This window comes from Anabrus simplex, chromosome 5 (assembly GCF_040414725.1).
Source record: "Anabrus simplex isolate iqAnaSimp1 chromosome 5, ASM4041472v1, whole genome shotgun sequence".
NCBI lineage: Eukaryota > Metazoa > Arthropoda > Insecta > Orthoptera > Tettigoniidae > Anabrus > Anabrus simplex.
In genome coordinates, this window is record NC_090269.1 from 98,548,631 (window position 1) to 98,567,969 (window position 19,339).

A 19,339-nucleotide genomic window follows, 5' to 3' on the forward strand; every position below is an offset into this window, starting at 1 on the left:
GAGTACAGTGGTTAGCTCAACGCCCGGCCGCCTTTGCCCCCAGCTTATTTTTTACTAGTTGCTTTACGTCGCATCGACGTAGATAGGTCTTATGGCGACGATGGGATAGGAAAGGGCTCTGAGTGGGAAGGAAGCGGCCGTGGTCTTAATCAAGGCACAGCCCCAGCATTTGCCAGGTGTGAAAATGGGAAACTACGGAAAACCATCTTCAGGGCTGCTGACAGTGGGGATTGTACCCACTATCTCCCGGATGCAAGCTCACTGCTGCGCGCCCCTATCCACACCGCCAACTCACCCGGTGCCCCCAGGAATTAACCTGGTACTCGTTTTTGGTGTAGACTGAGTGAACGTCGGGGCCATTTTACATTTTTCGTCTTCCTGACTACCCACGTCCTTCCGGGTGAACCGAGCACGCCTTTACCGCCTCGGCCATCACTTAGCTGGCGCATTCTGAACATCTGATCCTGACAGCCCCTTTGTGGTCTGAAACCATTGACCTGTTAGGGCTTATCTATATTTATAAAACCGGGCGAGTTGGCCGTGCGGTTAGGATCGCGCAGCTGAGAGTTCGCATCCGGGAGATAGTGGGTTCGAACCCCACTGTCGGCACCCCTGAAGATGGTTTTCCGTTGTTTCCCATTTTCACACCTTAATTAAGGCCACGGCCGCTTCCTTCCCATTCCCAGGCCCTTCCTGTCCCATCGTCCCCATAATACCTATCTGTGTCCGTGCGACGTAAAGCAACTAGCAAAATATATATATTTATAAAGCAGACCGTCCGTCCGTCTGTTCCTTATACAAATCCATACCGTTCCATCAACCTGAACCCCATCTACAAGACATTTTAACAGCCCTATCCATTTCCTAGATTAAGGTGGACTATATAAGGACGTATATAATTAAATGTGTTCAACACGGCGTTTGTATGAAATGGGTCGAACAACATGCTTTGTAATCATTGTATGCCAGGAAAATAAGTAATTACTTTTTAGGTTTCCTCGCCATTATGTGCGCAATAGAGAATTATTTGGTTATATTTTATTACTCATAAGCATAACCCGCCATTTTATGTTATAAATGCATGTAGAAATTTGCAGTTTCAAGCAATAAACGCCAAGTCCTTCGGGTCATGGCAGGCAAGAACCGCCAAGTCCACAGGAGCCAATGAAACTGCTCATCCATCTCACGTGACATAGTTCATAGGTTTTATTTCACAGGTCGTAAGATCACATACATTTGTTTAAATTACCAAGAAATATATTAATAACATGGAAGATTGTTGTGTTAAAATAATTAAATGTCAGATCAAGAGAATAATACTGAGAAACACAAGCAGTGGAGTTACAGTTCAGGGTGAAGTACATTACCGCACTGGTCTATGTATCTCTAAACGCATTCTCAAGAAGGGAAAGAGATTTTTTTTTTTTTTTTTCGCTAGTTGCTTTACGTCGCACCGACACAGAGAGGTCTTATGGCGACGATGGGACAGAGAAAGGCTAGCTAGGAGTGGGAAGGAAGCGGCCGTGGCCTTAATTAAGGTACAGCCCCAGCATTTGCCTGGTGTGAAAATGGGAAACCACGGAAAACCATCTTCAGGGCTGCCAACAGTGGAGGGGAGGGGGAAAGAGATTAGGAAACAATATTGTTCCAAATGGTGTCCAAGTGAAAGAAAGAAAATCTCATAGACATAGACAACCTACTGAAAAAGCAGCAGAATGAAAGAGCAAGAAATGGATAGCCTCAAATTCTACAAGGACCTCATCGATGCTTCCATTGAAAATCTACCTGATTTAAGAGGAAGATGGGCCTGCCTGTGAAGGGAACGGGAGTGAATGTGTGCCTGATCTGAGAATTTAAAACAATGTGAATGGTTTTCGATTGTCGAAATCTATTTGGTAAACCGTAACTAACTCAATTAAAACATTATTCTTGAATTACACTTGTAAAAATCCTTTTTATTATTGAAATATTTCATTGTTAACACAAAATACTTGATTGCAGGGACTTAGCGTCTCATTCATCTACATGACAGAATTTTGAATTGATGATTACTATCATGTTCCAACCAAAACCCTCCAAGTCCAAAATAAAATAGACATTTACAGCAAAAATAATACGTATATGTTTATTTTTCTTTACTCATATTATTCCCAAACCCCTTGTATATCTCTTGTTCAATACACACACAATAAGAACATACAAGTATTAATATATTTTATTATATTAATATATTGAAAACTTACGTACTTATTTTTGTCATTACTGTTTCATGTTATCACTAAACTCTCTATCATTGACAAGTTTACGCTAATTAAACAATACTGTACATATATAATTTGTTTTTAAAAGTGATTTGATAGAATCTGAAGATGTTCTTGTAGAACGAAACATGTCATTCTTTGTATGTTAGTGTTTTTTTTTACAGGTATGTTTATAGTGTTTTAATTTACAATATATTTTCTGTGTGTTTGACAGACTGAAAAACCTTTGTTACATTTTACTATACCGCTATCACATCGCTTCTGCAGCAAAACGTCTTTTGTTTCATAAACCAAAACAAAAAATAGGCTATGATGAAAGAATTTCTTCAAGCATCCACGTTGATACAAAAGTACACAAACACACAAATTACTGTGTCAGTCCTTATGCAGCTGATGGTTTCAATCATTACTTATAGACAAAACCAGATAACTGGAGCCCATTACCGGTAGGCGGCCACACCTCTTAGTCAGCAACGTGGGGAAGTAGAAACCGACAGAGGGGAACCGACTTGCGCCCTCGTACACAGTAAGGGCACCGCGCTTTCGGCAGGCAAGCTTTGACACCCGTGCCCTACAGGAATTCTGAAATGTGACGGCTAATGGGGCTCTGGTGAAGTGTTCAATGGTCGTGAAGACGGAAAGAGTGGACCTTGGTTCGGCGGAGCTGCCGAAAGAGGTAATAAATAATAATAATAATAATAATAATAATAATAATAATAATAATAATAATCGTATGGCCTCAGTTACCGTGTGCAGACATTTCAATTTGACGCCATCTGGCTGTCTGCTCGTCAATTTCGACGTTCCGTTTTACTGTAGGCCCACTAGATCGCAGACCGAGTAAACTGAAACTCTCTTGGGCGTCTATGGCTGAGATTTAATGAATTTTGTCGGGTAAACACCAAATGTGTCACCAGAGATCTTTTAGATGCCGACATCATACGACATGGAGTGTCGTTTGGACTTTTTTCCGCCCTTCAAAAATCCGACTACCTCTGCCGGGTTTGAACCCGCTAATTTGGGATCCGGAGGCCGACACTCTACCACTGATCCACAGAGGCAGCTTGGCGAAAGAGGTAACCCTGCTTTCCCGGGTAAATAGGACAGTAATCACTGCTTTGAAGGCGAAGGAGGGCTCCCAAAAGGCTAAGGGAGAGAACCCCAGCAGGAAACTCTCAGAATTCTCGAGGCGGTAACGGGCAACCGCCACCAGAGTAGCGGGCTTAGGCCGATAACCTAAATTAACCCTAATATCAAAATCAAAACAGAAAAGAGAAATAGCTGGAAGGGTTCTAAATATACGGCATTTGCTTTGAAATAGCACACTCGAATTGTTTTTTGTAACTTTCAGACCATGTGGCATACTAGAAATGCCTCAAGTTCACAGGAAGAGGGGAGTCTACAGATAGATTGAGAGAACCCAAATTATCAGCACAGAACCAGAGGTTATACCTGGTTTCGGTGTTATGTTCCTCCACAGCATTTCAAGGAATTAAGTCAGATACAATTGAACTGTTTGATTGTCGACGCGAGGAGGAAGGCGAACCGTGGCTGACGTCATTATAACATTTATGTAGCATCATAATTATAAAGCAGTATTATTAGCCAGCTCAAGATATGATGATGTCAAGAGCAACTAGCTAGCCTTGCGGCGGCACAAGGCCACTAGCCTACTATCATCCAACGATGACGTCCAAATTAAATAGCGATGTTGTTGTACACAGTCGGTTCTTGATCTTAGTGTGGCGTGTTCGAATCTTCGATTGGGACTCTCAACAGCCCCAGAGCTTGGCGACAGAACAACATTTCTACGTTAAACCAAGGGCCAAGTCCACGGGCGTAACGTTAGGGACTACATTGCAGGCGGGCCCGGGCCTTTAAGGGGCCCCGCACACTTCTCGGAAAATAATAACAATAATATACAGTCAAACTTCGATATCTCGTGCCTCCAATACTCGAATTTTCAGTATCTCGAACTAACTTCAATTTCTCCACCGTTTATCCTATTCTTCACGTGTATTTATTTATCTATTACTCGAAATTCGGTTAGACGAATTTCTCGATTTCTAGAAGCAAACATTTCCTCCCTCGAAGCAAGAAATACTCTGTAACTGGAATTTTGTACAACATTAACTGTGCAATACGGCATTTGTGGTTTGTGAGGAACAGTTAACAAGTAAAGAAAGGGTTACAGTGATCCCGGGAGTTAATATGAACTGAACCGAAAAACTAAAACTTCTAGTGAACGGAAAATCGGCGAAGCCTCGCTGTGAATTAATTACCGTTCACGTACGAAAGCAACCTTCGAAGTCGCGAATGACAAGCTCCATTTACGAACCTCGGCTGCGTGGTATTGACGAAAAAATTCAACGTGAAGGGAGGAAAAGTTAACCGTAACAAGCAGAAGAGACCAACGGATTTTTTCCAAAGGTGTTAACCGAGGTACTTTTATTGTTCCACTGCTGTATGTACTGTATCCTGCCTTCTAAATAGTTACTATAATAAGGGATATAATTAGGGTATGTATGTTTAGTCCTCAGCCCGAAGGCTGGTTGGATCCTCAAATAGCACCACCAAAGGTTATGCGGTTATAAGGAAACCACAAAAACCAATGGCAGCACCAAAAATGAGGCGTACTAGGCAAGATGAGGAGTGAGGTAGTTTGCCATTGCTTTCCTCAGTGGGTCAGAAAGTACTATTGCAGCACGACTGACCCTATGAGCAACACCTTTCTTTACACTCAGATGCACTAGTCGTGCTCTGAATGTCATTACTCAGCACTACCCATACCCCAGCAACTTCCATATTGACACAGCCATGGATGTTGACTGGGACTTCGGTGGAAGCTACACTTTACTCTAGCCTGTGCCAAGAGATGGATGCAAAAGTACTGTATCCATCAAGAAATGACAGCAGGCTGACCACTGTATATATCTAGCCTAATGTCACTCTGGATGTACTGTAAGTGATCTAGGCGGTTTTCTAGGATCAGTCAAAATTGTTTATTTACAATTTGTGCGTAGAGGAATTGTCACTTGGTTATTTAAAGATGCCTTTGCTGACGAGATGTAGTGTTTACAGTGCACTATGTTTTCTGGTATGGGCTATATCAAATTTGTTACTTTCATTGACCTGTCTCAGTCTCATCCTTGGCTTTGACAATGGGAAAGTGACTGAGGTATGAGTGATGCTAGTAATACCGTTCCTTATGCAGCCAGTCCCTGTTATGAATGGTGTGAAAATATCCCTCATAGGGTTGGTTGGTGCATGGATTTCAGTGGGCTTGGCAGACTGATATGTAATAGCAACGGCTGGCTCAGTGAGGAAAGCAGCGGGAAACTACCTCACTGCTCATTTCCCTAGTACGCCTCTTCAGTGACGCCTAGGCTATTTATGACAGCTGTTGGCGGAGCTGCAGAGGATCAAACCAGCCTTCGGGCTGAATACCCAACATACATACATACAATTACAGCAATGAAAATTGATACCAAAATAACACATTTTATTTAGGACATGATACTATCTTCATGAGTAGTGCACCTGAGATCGTGGTATGCAACAATTTTGCAAAATATTTAACTTTTGTCACTCTTTTATTCGACAAGAGTGTATAATGACAACAAGAAGTTGGAGAAGTGACAATCAGTGAACTCGGTTTCGAACGAGCTCTCTTAGCACATACACTCAGCTCTCGACTTACTGCAATCGGATCAACCGCGTTGCGGCTTAATAACCGCGATAATCAAAAACACTAAAAAAATACACGAGTGTTAGGAGTTACAGTAATACAGAATTACAAAGGGTCGGGATGATATTGCCAGGATGATGCTCTCATTACCGAAAAACTTGTTTTGGGAAACTTGAGAAGCAAACTAAAGAAAAAGTGTTTCTCGGCACAAAAACAGAAAGCCATGATTGATTATTTTTCAGAAACAATAAAGTTAGGTAGTCTGAATATTTTCTTTGCCTCATTAGTTTCAAATGAAAAGTGCTGTTTATTTTTCCATTCATTAATTAAGTGTGCTAAGTGCTACTTTGGTCCGCCTCTGTGGTGTAGTGGTTAGTGTGATTAGCTACCACCCCCGGAGGGCCGCGTTCGATTCCCGGCTCTGCCACGAAATTCCAAAAGTGGTACGAGGGCTGGAACGGGGTCCACTCAGGCTCGGGAGGTCAACTGAGTAGAGGTGGGCTCGATTCGCACCTCAGCCATCCTGAAAGTGGTTTTCCGTGGTTTCCCACTTCTCCTCCAAGCGAATGCCGGGATGGTACCTAACTTAAGGCCACGGCCGCTTCCTTCTTGTCTATCCCTTCCAATCTTCCCATTCCCCCGCAAGGCCCTTGTTCAGCATAGTAGGTCAGGCCGCCTGGGCGAAGTACTTATCATTCTCCGCAGTTGTATCCCCCGACCCAAAGTCTGAAACTCCAGGACACTGCCCTTGAGGCGGTAGAGGTGGGATCCCTCGATGAGTCCGAGGGAAAAACTGACCCTGGAGGGTAAACAGATAAAAAAGGAGAAGAAGAAGAAGAAGTGCTACTTTTACTGTAACGTATTGGGGAAGTTAATAAAAAACAATACAGTGTTGTTGTTTGTCCAACCCTTGTCCCGTTTCCCTACGGGGCCGAGTGTGCGGTGATATGAATCTGTCGTGGCGGGTTTTTATGAACGGATGCCCTTCCTGACGTCAACCTCTTCAGGGGAGTTAATGAGGGATGAAATGAATGACGTGATATATGATAGTAGGGAGGGGGTGAAACCCGGTGCCGGCACATAGCCTACTCTTGTCGAATAGCACCAAGGGGTCTGCTCAAGGCTTAACGTCTCCATCCGACGGACGAATCACCATCAACAGCGCCATATGCCCTCAATCCATATGAGCATTGCACAGAGGTTCGGAATTTAATCCAGGCTTTTGGCACGGAATCTAGTGATTAGGAATTGTATACCACCACCTTCCCTACCCTGCCGGCCAACATTCTGATGGCGAACATTTCTTCGACCAACGGAATTCGAACCCGCTAAGCTCGGTGTCAGACCGTTTAGACTTCAGCGCCTTAACGATCATGGCCACCAGGCGGGCTTAATAAAAAACAATACAGTAGTATCATTTATTCTCATTTTTAACTGTATTTTCAGTACGCCTGTTCTATTTTTTTTTTTTTTTTGGTTTTTACTTTTTGAGGGTTATCCACGATTTTACTTATCCTGGAAGCCTTAACCATTTATTATCCCAGTTAATCGGGAGTTGAGTGTAGTTAATAAATGACAGCCTTATCAGTTGTGCGGTTTGATATTTTTAAAACTGTATTTGAACAGTATTTAATGTAATTTTGTTATATTTTTCTGTGTTGCAATCGAATAAATTATTATAACTAAGACTTCAGCATCGGCTACAGAGTATATTTTTGTATTTACAGAAAATTGTACCAGTTAAAGTTAAGTACGACCATCTAAGTAGTACACGGTTTGCATTTCAGCAACTTGTCCGCTAAACCAGGGAGGCAGTCAAATAAATCTTATAAAACATTATTTGTTTAATCTTACAGTAACGATTACTCCCTTTGTTCATATAACTTGACAATCTTCTTCGTCCACGTTTCCCACATCTCTGGGGTCGTGGATGCGAACTATGTAGCACATGTGGATTTGGCCCCACTTTTACGGCCGGATGCTCTTCCTGATGCCAACTCTATATGGTAGGATTTAATCACTATTGCGTGTTCCTGTGGTGGTTGGTAGTGTAGTGTGTTGTATTGTGTGAATATGAATAGGAGAGTGTTGGGATAAACAAACACCCAGTCCCCGAGCCAGTAGAATTAATCAGACGCGATTAAAATCCCCGACCCGGCCGGGAATCGAACCCGCGACCCTCTGTACTGAATTGGATTGAATTGAATTGAATTGAATTTATTGATGATTTACATGCCACTGAGGCTGGAAAGCCCCTTTTATGTAGCGTCTTCGTACAATACAATACAGGTTTATGAACACACTAACCACATTTTTATAATATTAAAATAAAAAATTAAACATTATACTTAGAAATTTAAAATACAGATACCAAATTCAGTAAAATTAAAACATACATTACATAAAAAATAAGAAAGTAAATCATTAAATCTATTTATTAATTTAGACTACAAGAATCGAAAGAATACAAAGCTAAAACCGAGAAACAATTTTTCTTAGAAATATGCTGGCCTTTGGTCACAGGGGTCCCGGGTTCGATTCCCAGCGGGGTCGGGAATGTTAACCTTAATTGGTTAATTTTGCGGGCACGGGGGCTGGGTGTATGTGTCGTCTTCATCACCATTTCATCCTCATCACGACGCGCAGGTCGCCTACGGGAGTCACATCAAAAGACCTGCATCTGGCGAGCCGAACTTGTCCTCGGACACTCCCAGCACTAAAAGCCATACGCCATTTCATTTCAGGACTGCTTTAGACGGGTACAGTTAGTATTATTTGCGAAGCGGTGAAGATTAAAGACGTTAAAGATACGTAATGCAGTGCAAACAAAGGATCTGTTAAATTTAGTGGTACGATGAAGGAGAATTTGAAGGGTAGATTTTATAAACCTATTATCTCTGTTATGTACTGACTCCATAAGTTTAAATGCATTATGAAGGTAGGATGGGGTCTTCAGTTGGAGAATTTTGTGCGTAGCAACAGCTACTGAGATTTCCCGACGTTGATGGGGTTTCAACCATTGCAGCTGTATGTAATAGGGTGTTATGTGTTCATCACGCCTGGCATTTGTCACGTAACGAACAAGTGCGTTTTGTACCCTCTGTAGTTGTATGTCCAAAGTTCCAAATAAGTCGTTGTATACGACAGAACCATTGACAATTATTGGGAATATAAGACTTTGAACAAGTAGTTTTCGTGTACATGACACGTTACGTGAACGCTGACCATTCAGCCAATGAGTCGGACTCATATATCTTGACAATATATTGCATTCTTTCTACCTGCTGTAATAAAACTTATATTAAGTTATTCATAGATTTGGACATTTTATTTAAAGGGGCCCGAAATTTTAATTTAAAATGCGGCTCGTATTACATTTTTACGCCCCTGGCCAAGTCCAAAACTGAGACTGGCCACCCCGCATGAAGGCTTTAAAATCAAGAGGATTTCTAAATGGCACGTGGGACGAAAGCGTTTAATATCTTATTTTAAAGAGGACGGACCAAGGTATCCAGCAACAAGAGTCTGCCCTCGGAATGACGCAATAGTGTCACCATCTTGAGGTACTGAAATCGCCCTGCCGCGTAGTTAACATTTAGTGTAGCTCTGGACTCCGACGTGGAAGCACGTCGTGTGCAGTATCTTTCGATTCGTCTCAGTGGATTCTACAAAATCAGATAGTGCACATTTGAGATGCGAATAAGTGCGGAAAAGTCCTCATTCGTAAATTGTCGCGACATGTGGACAATGAATGGCTTCAGAATGATCAAAAACACATTCGAGAGGGTTAAGAGGCTTATCAAATTTCTGGAAGTCTACAAAAATCGTCGGTAGGCTGTCATTATTGCAACGGCCGCAGGATTTTCAGGGTTTCGTATAGGGCCTACTTACTTTTTCTCGTTCGAAATTAACCAATTATGGTTGAAATTCCCGACCCTGTCTGGAATCGAACCCGGGACCCCTATGACCAAGGGCCAGCATGCTAACCATTTAGCCATGGTGTCGGACATCTACAATTGTCGTTGGAAAAAGTGGGCAGCGAAGCGCTATTTTAATAATGACAGTTCATTTAGCATTGTCGGACAGCAAGCAGTATTCTATGGAGGTAAGGAAAGGTGTATTCTGCCCGAAGGCAGGTCCGAACCTCCGCAGAGGTGTTCCTGAGCCGGAGTTTACGTGCGGTAGGGTGGCCAGTTCCTTTCCGCTCCTCCATTCCCTTACCCCCTACCAACAGCGCGTGGCAACCCATCCAACTCCTGACCACACCCAATGTAGCTTAACTTCGGAGATCGCACGGGATCCGGTGTTTCAACACGGCTATGGCCGTTGGCGTATTTTTAAATATTTATCGACATGAATGTTGATAGTAATGTATTGGTTCAGCAACCAGGAAGGTGAAGAAAAAGAACCAGAGATCCAAATACACTGACTGACAGAGCAAATGCAACACCAAGAAAGAGTGGTCAGAACTTTACGCCAATTGCAGGGTAGACTGACGTCACTGAGGTATGCTCATGATGTGAAATGCGCCGCTGTGCTGCGCACGTAGCGAACGATAAATGGGACACGGCGTTGGCGAATGGCCCACTTCGTACCGTGATTTCTCAGCCGACAGTCATTGTAGAACGTATTGTCGTGTGCCACAGGACACGTGTATAGCTAAGAATGCCAGGCCGCCGTCAACGGAGGCATTTCCAGCAGACAGACGACTTTACGAGGGGTATGATGATCGGGCTGAGAAGGGCAGGTTGGTCGCTTCGTCAAATCGCAGCCGATACCCATAGGGATGTGTCCACGGTGCAGCGTCTGTGGCGAAGATGGTTGGCGCAGGGACATGTGGCACGTGCGAGGGGTCCAGGCGCAGCCCGAGTGACGTCAGCACGCGAGGATCGGCGCATCCGCCGCCAAGCGGTGGCAGCCCCGCACGCCACGTCAACCGCCATTCTTCAGCATGTGCAAGACACCCTGGCTGTTCCAATATCGACCAGAACAATTTCCCGTCGATTGGTTGAAGGAGGCCTGCACTCCCGGCGTCCGCTCAGAAGACTACCATTGACTCCACAGCATAGACGTGCACGCCTGGCATGGTGCCGGGCTAGAGCGACTTGGATGAGGGAATGGCGGAACGTCGTGTTCTCCGATGAGTCACGCTTCTGTTCTGTCAGTGATAGTCACCGCAGACGAGTGTGGCGTCGGTGTGGAGAAAGGTCAAATCCGGCAGTAACTGTGGAGCGCCCTACCGCTAGACAACGCGGCATCATGGTTTGGGGCGCTATTGCGTATGATTCCACGTCACCTCTAGTGCGTATTCAAGGCACGTTAAATGCCCACCGCTACGTGCAGCATTTGCTGCGGCCGGTGGCACTCCCGTACCTTCAGGGGCTGCCCAATGCTCTGTTTCAGCAGGATAATGCCCGCCCACACACTGCTCGCATCTCCCAACAGGCTCTACGAGGTGTACAGATGCTTCCGTGGCCAGCGTACTCTCCGGATCTCTCACCAATCGAACACGTGTGGGATCTCATTGGACGCCGTTTGCAAACTCTGCCCCAGCCTCGTACGGACGACCAACTGTGGCAAATGGTTGACAGAGAATGGAGAACCATCCCTCAGGACACCATCCGCACTCTTATTGACTCTGTACCTCGACGTGTTTCTGCGTGCATCGCCGCTCGCGGTGGTCCTACATCCTACTGAGTCGATGCCGTGCGCATTGTGTAACCTGCATATCGGTTTGAAATAAACATCAATTATTCATCCGTGCCGTCTCTGTTTTTTCCCCAACTTTCATCCCTTTCGAACCACTCCTCCTTGGTGTTGCATTGTCACTGTCAGTCAGTGTAATTGGGAAAGACACAGGAAAATGTTGTTCAGGTAAGATCTCTATTACTAGTTATGTGTAACGTAATACCAGTAGCTTACTTAATAGTCCCTATGTTCATTACTTCATCTTTAATGTTTAAAACACCTTATTTTTTCAGAATTGGACATTAGTTTAAGAATGACGTTAAGGAGATTTCCATTGAAATGTCTTTATATTTTATTTTTATGTTACAGGTATTCTTCTAAAGGATCCCCTGTTCGTCCTCGTTGCGGTCATGGTTCACACGCTTTCGAGTGTTCGAAACTGTCTAGAAGAGTATACAGTAATAAATAAGATAAAGAATTGTGAGTGACTGCAAAGATAACTCTACAATGTTGTGAGATGGACAGCAGACAGTGGTATATGATAAACGAGGTGAAAATCCAGGCTGAAACTTTCATCAGGACGAGAAATACCCTGCATTTGAATTACAGTGTTGATGTACAATTTACCTTCCCAGTTACGGGACACTCTTTCATTCCACTGGACCGAGTATTCGCTCGCATAGAAAAAGTTTTCAGGAACAGACCCGCATGATTATGAAGAAATATTTTCTGATCATAGTACTTTGTTCACATTTGGTTCAGATTCAGTGACATTGTACGATTGCAAACGTCAAAAAAATGCAAGCTTGAAAGCACCAGGCTCTTGGTTGTTTTAAGCACCAATCATGAAAATGGTCATCAAAAGGTATGGTAATATCCTGGTGAATGGAGAAACATATTACAGGACTGCTTCTTTGCATTCAAAGGACTTTTCAAAAAAGGAAAAGTGGCTACTAGTATCATCCCAGAAAGTCTGTCAATTGGAAAACTTATCGAAGTAGAGAAATTGAAAGATTTTGCAGAACTTCTGAGGAAACATTCTGAAGACGATCGGATGAGTGAAGAGATACTCCGATTTAATGAAAAGTCAAGAGATATTGAGGAATGGAGAACATTTTGAAGTACCTCATACTGACGATGTTTTATGTGAGAATGTTCAAGAAGATGACACTGATTTGCGAATATAAGATTTTCTCACACTTATCTTCATCTAATTTCCAATATTTTGTCCAGACATTTTACTATTGTTCCAGATTGTTATTGTGAATAGTTTCACGAAGTAGCAGATATTTCTCTTCCAGTTATATTTCCTTGAGGGGAGTGTTCTTGTAATATATAAGTACTTGAATATTAATTAAATATGCTTGATAGTAATGATTACGTATGTTTTGTTATTGTTCCATTAGTGACCTTATCCACACTTGGTTGTTCCGAAACTTCCCTACGATACAGGAGTTTTCCAAATGTGACCTTATCCATTTTAAGTCAATATTTTATTAAAAGTGCTGCATGTTAATTATTTTAATTATATCCAAAATATTTTGAAATGGGCAAACGTTTCAAATAGGTCCAATTTTCTAAGTTAAAATATTATATTCGAACTGATAAATAGGAACTATCACGAACTTGTCATCGGACTAAAAGCCATACGCCATTTGGTTTCATTACCGCCAACTGTTTGCTTAGACGAGTATTAATTTCATCCTTATTGTCAGATTTTTAGTTTCAAATTATTTTCGATTGTTTCTCCGTTTGTTTTATTGCCTTCGGCAGTCTTTCTTTGAAAGATGCGGAAAGCACAAATAATTTTCTAAATAGCTACACGTAGATTCAACGCATCACTTTCAGTTCTCTGAAACGAAGTGCGTATTTTAATATTTAGTGATATGGAATCTATCATAAGAAGACTTGGACTGTACATGCGGATATATCTGCCATGCATACTGTGCCCTTCTTAAGGCTTATGGGTGCAATACATGTATTTATAACTTCCCTATTTAATTTCGATTTGATGTAAAATAATTGACCAAGCTCGATAGCTACAGTCGCTTAAGTGCGGCCGGTATCCAGTATTCGGGAGATGGTGGGTTCGAACCCCACTATCGGCAGCCCTGAAGATGGTTTTCCGTAGTTTCCCACCAGGCATATGATGGGGCTGTACCTTAATTAAGGCAATGGCCGCTTCCATTCCACTCCTAGCCCTTTCCTGTCCCATCATCGCCGTAAGACCTATCTGTGTCGGTGCGACGTACATCAACTTGTAAAAAAAAATGTTTAATTATTTGAACTAAAGTTCCAGTAGCTGGCCCCGTGGTGTAGGGGCGATTCCTGGCCAGGTCAGGGATTTTTACCTGGACCTGAGGGCTGGTTCGAGGTCCACTCAGCCTACGCGATTAGAATTGAGGAGCTATCTGACGGTGAGATAGCGGTCCCGGTCTAGAAAGCCAAGAATAACGGCCGAGAGTATTCGTCGTGCTGACCACACGTCACCTCGTAATCTGCAGGCCTTCGGGCTGAGCAGCGGTCGCTTGGTAGGTCAAGGCCCTTCAAGGGCTGTAGTGCCATGGGGTTTGGTTTGGTTTGGTTTTTAAAGTTCCAGTATCTTAACTGTTGGTGCGACATTTTTGGAGTAAAATTGTAAGATACGTCTATGGACTGTTCCTATAACAGAATTGTAAATAAAGGGTACAGATCTCTGCTCATGGTTATGAGGGTATTTAGGGATTGTAGTAATGATGTAAAGAAGAGGGAATATATGGCTCTGGTAAGACTGCAACTAGGGTATGGATCCAGAGTATGGCAACCTTACCAGAGTTACTTAATTCGAGAACTGGAAAAATCCAAAGAAAAGGCAGCTCGATTAGTTCTTGGTGACTTCCGACAAATGAGTAGTGTTACGAAAGTGTTGTAATGTTTGGGCTGGGAAGAACTGGGAGAAAGGAGAAGAGCTGCTCGACTAAGTGGTATGTTCCGAGCTGTCAACGGAGAGATGGTGTGGAATGACATTTGTAGACGAATAACTCTGAGTGGTGTTTTTAAAAATAGGAAGATAAAGTTGTAATTCAATAGAACAAATTGGGTCAAATATTCGTTTATAGAAAAGGAAGTTAAGGGTTGGAATTATTTACCAAGAGAAATGTCTAATAAATTTCCAAATTCTTTGCAGTTATTTAAGAGAAGACTAGGTAAATAACAGATAGGGAACCTGCCATAAACGGAGATCAGTGGTGATTGATTGATTGATTGATTGATTGATTGATTGATTGATTGATTGATTGATTGATTGATTGATTGATTGATTGATTGATTGATTGATTGATTGATCGATCGATCTCGTACCATGCACACTAATATTGTTGGCATCAAATCGAGGGAGAAAAATAATCCACGGTTATATCTCACATAGGGTTTTCTCAATGCATCATTATGTCCTGCTCCATGGCTAAATGGTAGCGTGCTGGCCTTTGGTCACAGGGGTCCCGGGTTCGATTCCCGGTAGGGTTGGGAATTTTAACCTTAATTGGTTAATTTCGCTGGCTCGGTGGCTAGGTGTATGTGTCGTCTTCATCATCATTTCATCCTCATTACGACGCGCAGGTCGCCTACGGGAGTCAAATCAAAAACCTGCATCTGGCGAGCCGAACTTGTCCTCGGACACTCCCGGACTAAAAGCCATACGGCATTGCATTTTAATGCATCATTATACATACGACAAATGCATGCGTACCTGCTCTGAGCTAAAGGTTAAATACTCTCCCGTAATTATCCACCGTTATCTTAGTTGTAGCAGCTCTGTCGCGTTGGTTGGTGAGGAGCGGTAGGTAATTCCGGATCCTAGGGTACTCGCTGGCCTCGGAAACGTAGGTATAGATTCTTTTATGGGGTGGGTTCGACGACTGAACGATTGATTTCTTCAGGTACCTACCTTATTCCACCTCATTCCCGTATAGGTAACAAAACTAGAAATGTTTTTTCTAATATACATCATACAGTTGTCCGTCTCCATGGTTAAATGGTTAGCGTGCTGGCCTTTGGTCACAGAGGTACCGGGTTCAATTCCCGACAGGGTCGGGAATGTTTGCCATCAGTGGTTAATTTCGCTGACCCGGGGCTGGGTGTATGCGTCGTCTTCGTCATCATTTCATCCTTATCACGACGCGCAGGTCGCCTACTGGCGTCAAATCAAAATACCTGCATCTGGTGAGCCGAACTTTTCATCGGACACTCCCGGCACTAAAAGCCATACGCCATTTCATTTCATCATACAGGTGCAACTATGTAGTGATAGGATGTGGTTCGAAAAGAAAATCAAAATGTAAATTTGAAAATAAATGTATTACAAAACCTATACAATCAAATTAAGCCTTTTCCGGCGATTTTATCAATTATTTCCATTGAAGAAATGACGATGTCCCCGTGAGTTGCTGTCAGAGCTAGGTTCATTAGTCTTTGCAAGCTGGGTCTGTTCCTTAGGTTTGTCTTGATTAGTTTTAAACAGAAAAAGTCCAATCGATCGTTGAAGTTGTTTCTGGTATCGCCACAAAATTTCCAAGTAATGTTTAATAATAGGGAAGTAAAACGTATCGCATCCGTCGTTAGCTTGCAAAACACCTACAGCAGATCGAGCTGTCACCCACTTCCTTTTTGCTTTCAAGGTTTTGGATATTACGTTTTGCAAGCACATATTTTGTATTAGTTGTAAGTGACCTCATCTATGGAACCAAAATTTTCAAATTTCCTATTATATTCGCATCATACACAAATTTAGCGCTCAATACCTCTGTAACATGATCAAGAAATGGATGAAAGCGTTCCTTTTGTAGTATCGCTCTGGAGTACTGGCTAAATTATTGCTTCTACTTGTCTACTTGTTGCTTAAAGGGGCCTAACATCTAGGTCATCGGCCGAATATTGCTTCTAAAAGTTTGTTTTGAAACTAGACGAGGAGCCGTATTTTCTGTTGCCATGTAAGTTCTTCGCTTCCCCGATAATATTGTAAAACGCAGCATCGTTAGCAACACGCCTGATGGCCTCCAGGGCTTCTATGACTGTTTTAACGTTTGGGTATGTTTCACTGAGATTTTTTCTTTGCTAGTTGCTTTACGTCGCACCGACACAGATAGGTCTTATGGCGACGATGGGACAGGAAAGGCCTAGGAATGGGAAGGAAGTGGCCGTTGCCATAATTAAGGTACAGCCCCAGCATTTGCCTGGTGTGAAAATGGGAAACCACGGAAAACCATCTTTAGGGCTGCCGACAGTGAGGTTCGAACCCACTATCTCCCGGATGCGAGCTCACAGCTGCGCGCTCCTTACCGCACGGCCAACTCGCCCGGTTTCATTGAGATTTATGAAGGGCCACATTAAGACTTGATGTGAAACTAAATACTTTGTTCGAAATCAGTAAAGAAATGACAAATGGACAGTTATCCAGGCTTTGTATACACTGAAAGGCTTGTGAGCCTCTAACATCACTTTACAGAGTACGCCTCTGCAGTGCTTCCACAATTTCTACGAATCTGCTTACAGTCTTGTGTTTCTCAGTTAACCCAAAGAGCTACGAATTGAGAATGCTTATTTTTTCCGGCATTTATCTGCAGCGCAATGTTCCATAAGGAAGGTTATCTAAAAAGTGATTAATATGTTTGCGTGTTCCTAGACAGTTCCTTGTCATAGATAGTTCTGACAAATAGGCAAGATCTAAATTGAGATTATGTTCAGGAAGTGCGCCTTAGGTAACTGTTCACTTAAAAAGTGCGCACAACATTAGCGTGGCCATTCATTAATATAGCACCATCATAGCCGAGACCAACAATCATCTCAAGATCTAAGCCATGAGACATCAAGCATTCCATTATGGTGGCTGCTAATGCCGATGCTGATAAATCCTTTATATGACGAACTCAATAAAGTCCTCAAGAACAAATAATTTTTCGCAAGAGTGTCTAAATATCATTGACACACGAAGGCAATTGTTGCTATCTAGGTATGTCTTGTATTACGTCCAGCAAAACTGAGGAATACGCTGGTCCTTTTTGATTCCCCTGATTACAGTTTCTTGCACTGAATTATCACATAATTCAACAATTTTGAAGAGGAGATGTGCACGTAGACCTACTATCTGAGGCCTGGGTTTGAAAATAGCTTTACGGCTTCATCTCCAGAACGGGCTTTGAAGAGCTTTGAATTTGCTATCGTTGCGAAGAGACTCGCAGTCACCTCTCAAAGCGATTTCTTGACGACCACTCAGAATAATTGTTTCCACTATGACAGCGTGTTCTTTACGATTTCGCAGAGTATTTTTTTCTCTATTTTCTGTTGTAATTGAAGTACATATACTCACAGAAGAAAATGCTTCAACTTGTTCAATAGCAAATCAATGATACAGCTTTTTCTTGAATGACTCTTTCATGTGCTTCCTGTTCATGAAGGGTTTCTTGACAAGAGACACAAGTTGTTTACTGCGACCACCCAAGTCACGTTCAAACAGGCCACGAAGTTTCCAAAGTGCACCTTTTAAGTGATGTGTGTACCAAATTCGATAGCTGCAGTCGCTAAGGTGCTGCCAGTATCCAGTATTCGGGAGATAGTGGGTTCGAACCCCACCGTGGCAGCCCTGAAGGGTTTTCCCTGGTTTCCCAGTTCCACACCAGGAAAACCTTAATTAAGACCACGGCCGCTTCCTTCCCAATGCCAGCCCTTTCCTGTCCCACCGTCGCCAAACGACTTATCTCTGTCGGTGCGGCGTAAAACAATTTGTAAGAAAAAAGTATGTAATCTAGCCAATTGTATCGTGATACCCAATGGCGTTGAAATTACAAGTATTTCTCTGTATTTATAGAAAATTGGTATGTAGATGCAGAGCTTTAAACTTCATCTCGTCATTTTGAGGTGGTTGTTTTAAATATATGTCAACGTCACGTCCATAAATTATATAACCTTCCGGGTGAACGCGGAAATATTATTTTCAAAAACTTCGGATTATTTGTACAATTTGACAATGAACCAATAATTAAAAGTAGGAACTACCAAAATGTTATTATTGTAAATGCTGTAGCTTATATATGTGCAAAACAATATATTAAATTGACTTAAAGGCACGTCGATTAATTTCGCGCACTTGGGAAATTAGAAAAAAAAAGATCTTTACAAGAATATATATTTAAGATTGGCTAAAATACAAAAATTTTCCAGTGCTATAAATCATTAGGAAAAATATATTACGTATCTGTTGGCGTGTATACTTCAATCTTAGAACTGGAGTTTAAATTTCCATTATAAATTTAAAATTAAATTATAAATTGAAAATTAACGCTAAATTAAACGTGCTTTTGTGGTGTGTAGCGGCCGTAGCCGTGTTGAAGCACCGGATGCCGTGTGATCTCCGAAGTTAAGCAACATTGGGCGTGGTCAAGATTTGGATGGGTTGCCTCGCGCTATTGGTGGGGGCTAAGGGAATGGAGGAGCGGAAAGGAACTGGCCACCCTACCGTACGTAAACTCCTGCTCAGGGACACCTCTGCGGAGGTTCGGACCTGCCTCCGGGATGAATACACCCTTACTTTACCTTATGGTGTGTGGCATCCGGAGAAGCCTGTGCAGAATGTTGTAGTTGACGCATTTGCCTGGAGGACAATTGGGAAACCACGGAAAACTACTTCCGGGTTGGCTGAGGTGGGAAGCGAACCCACCTCTACTCAGTT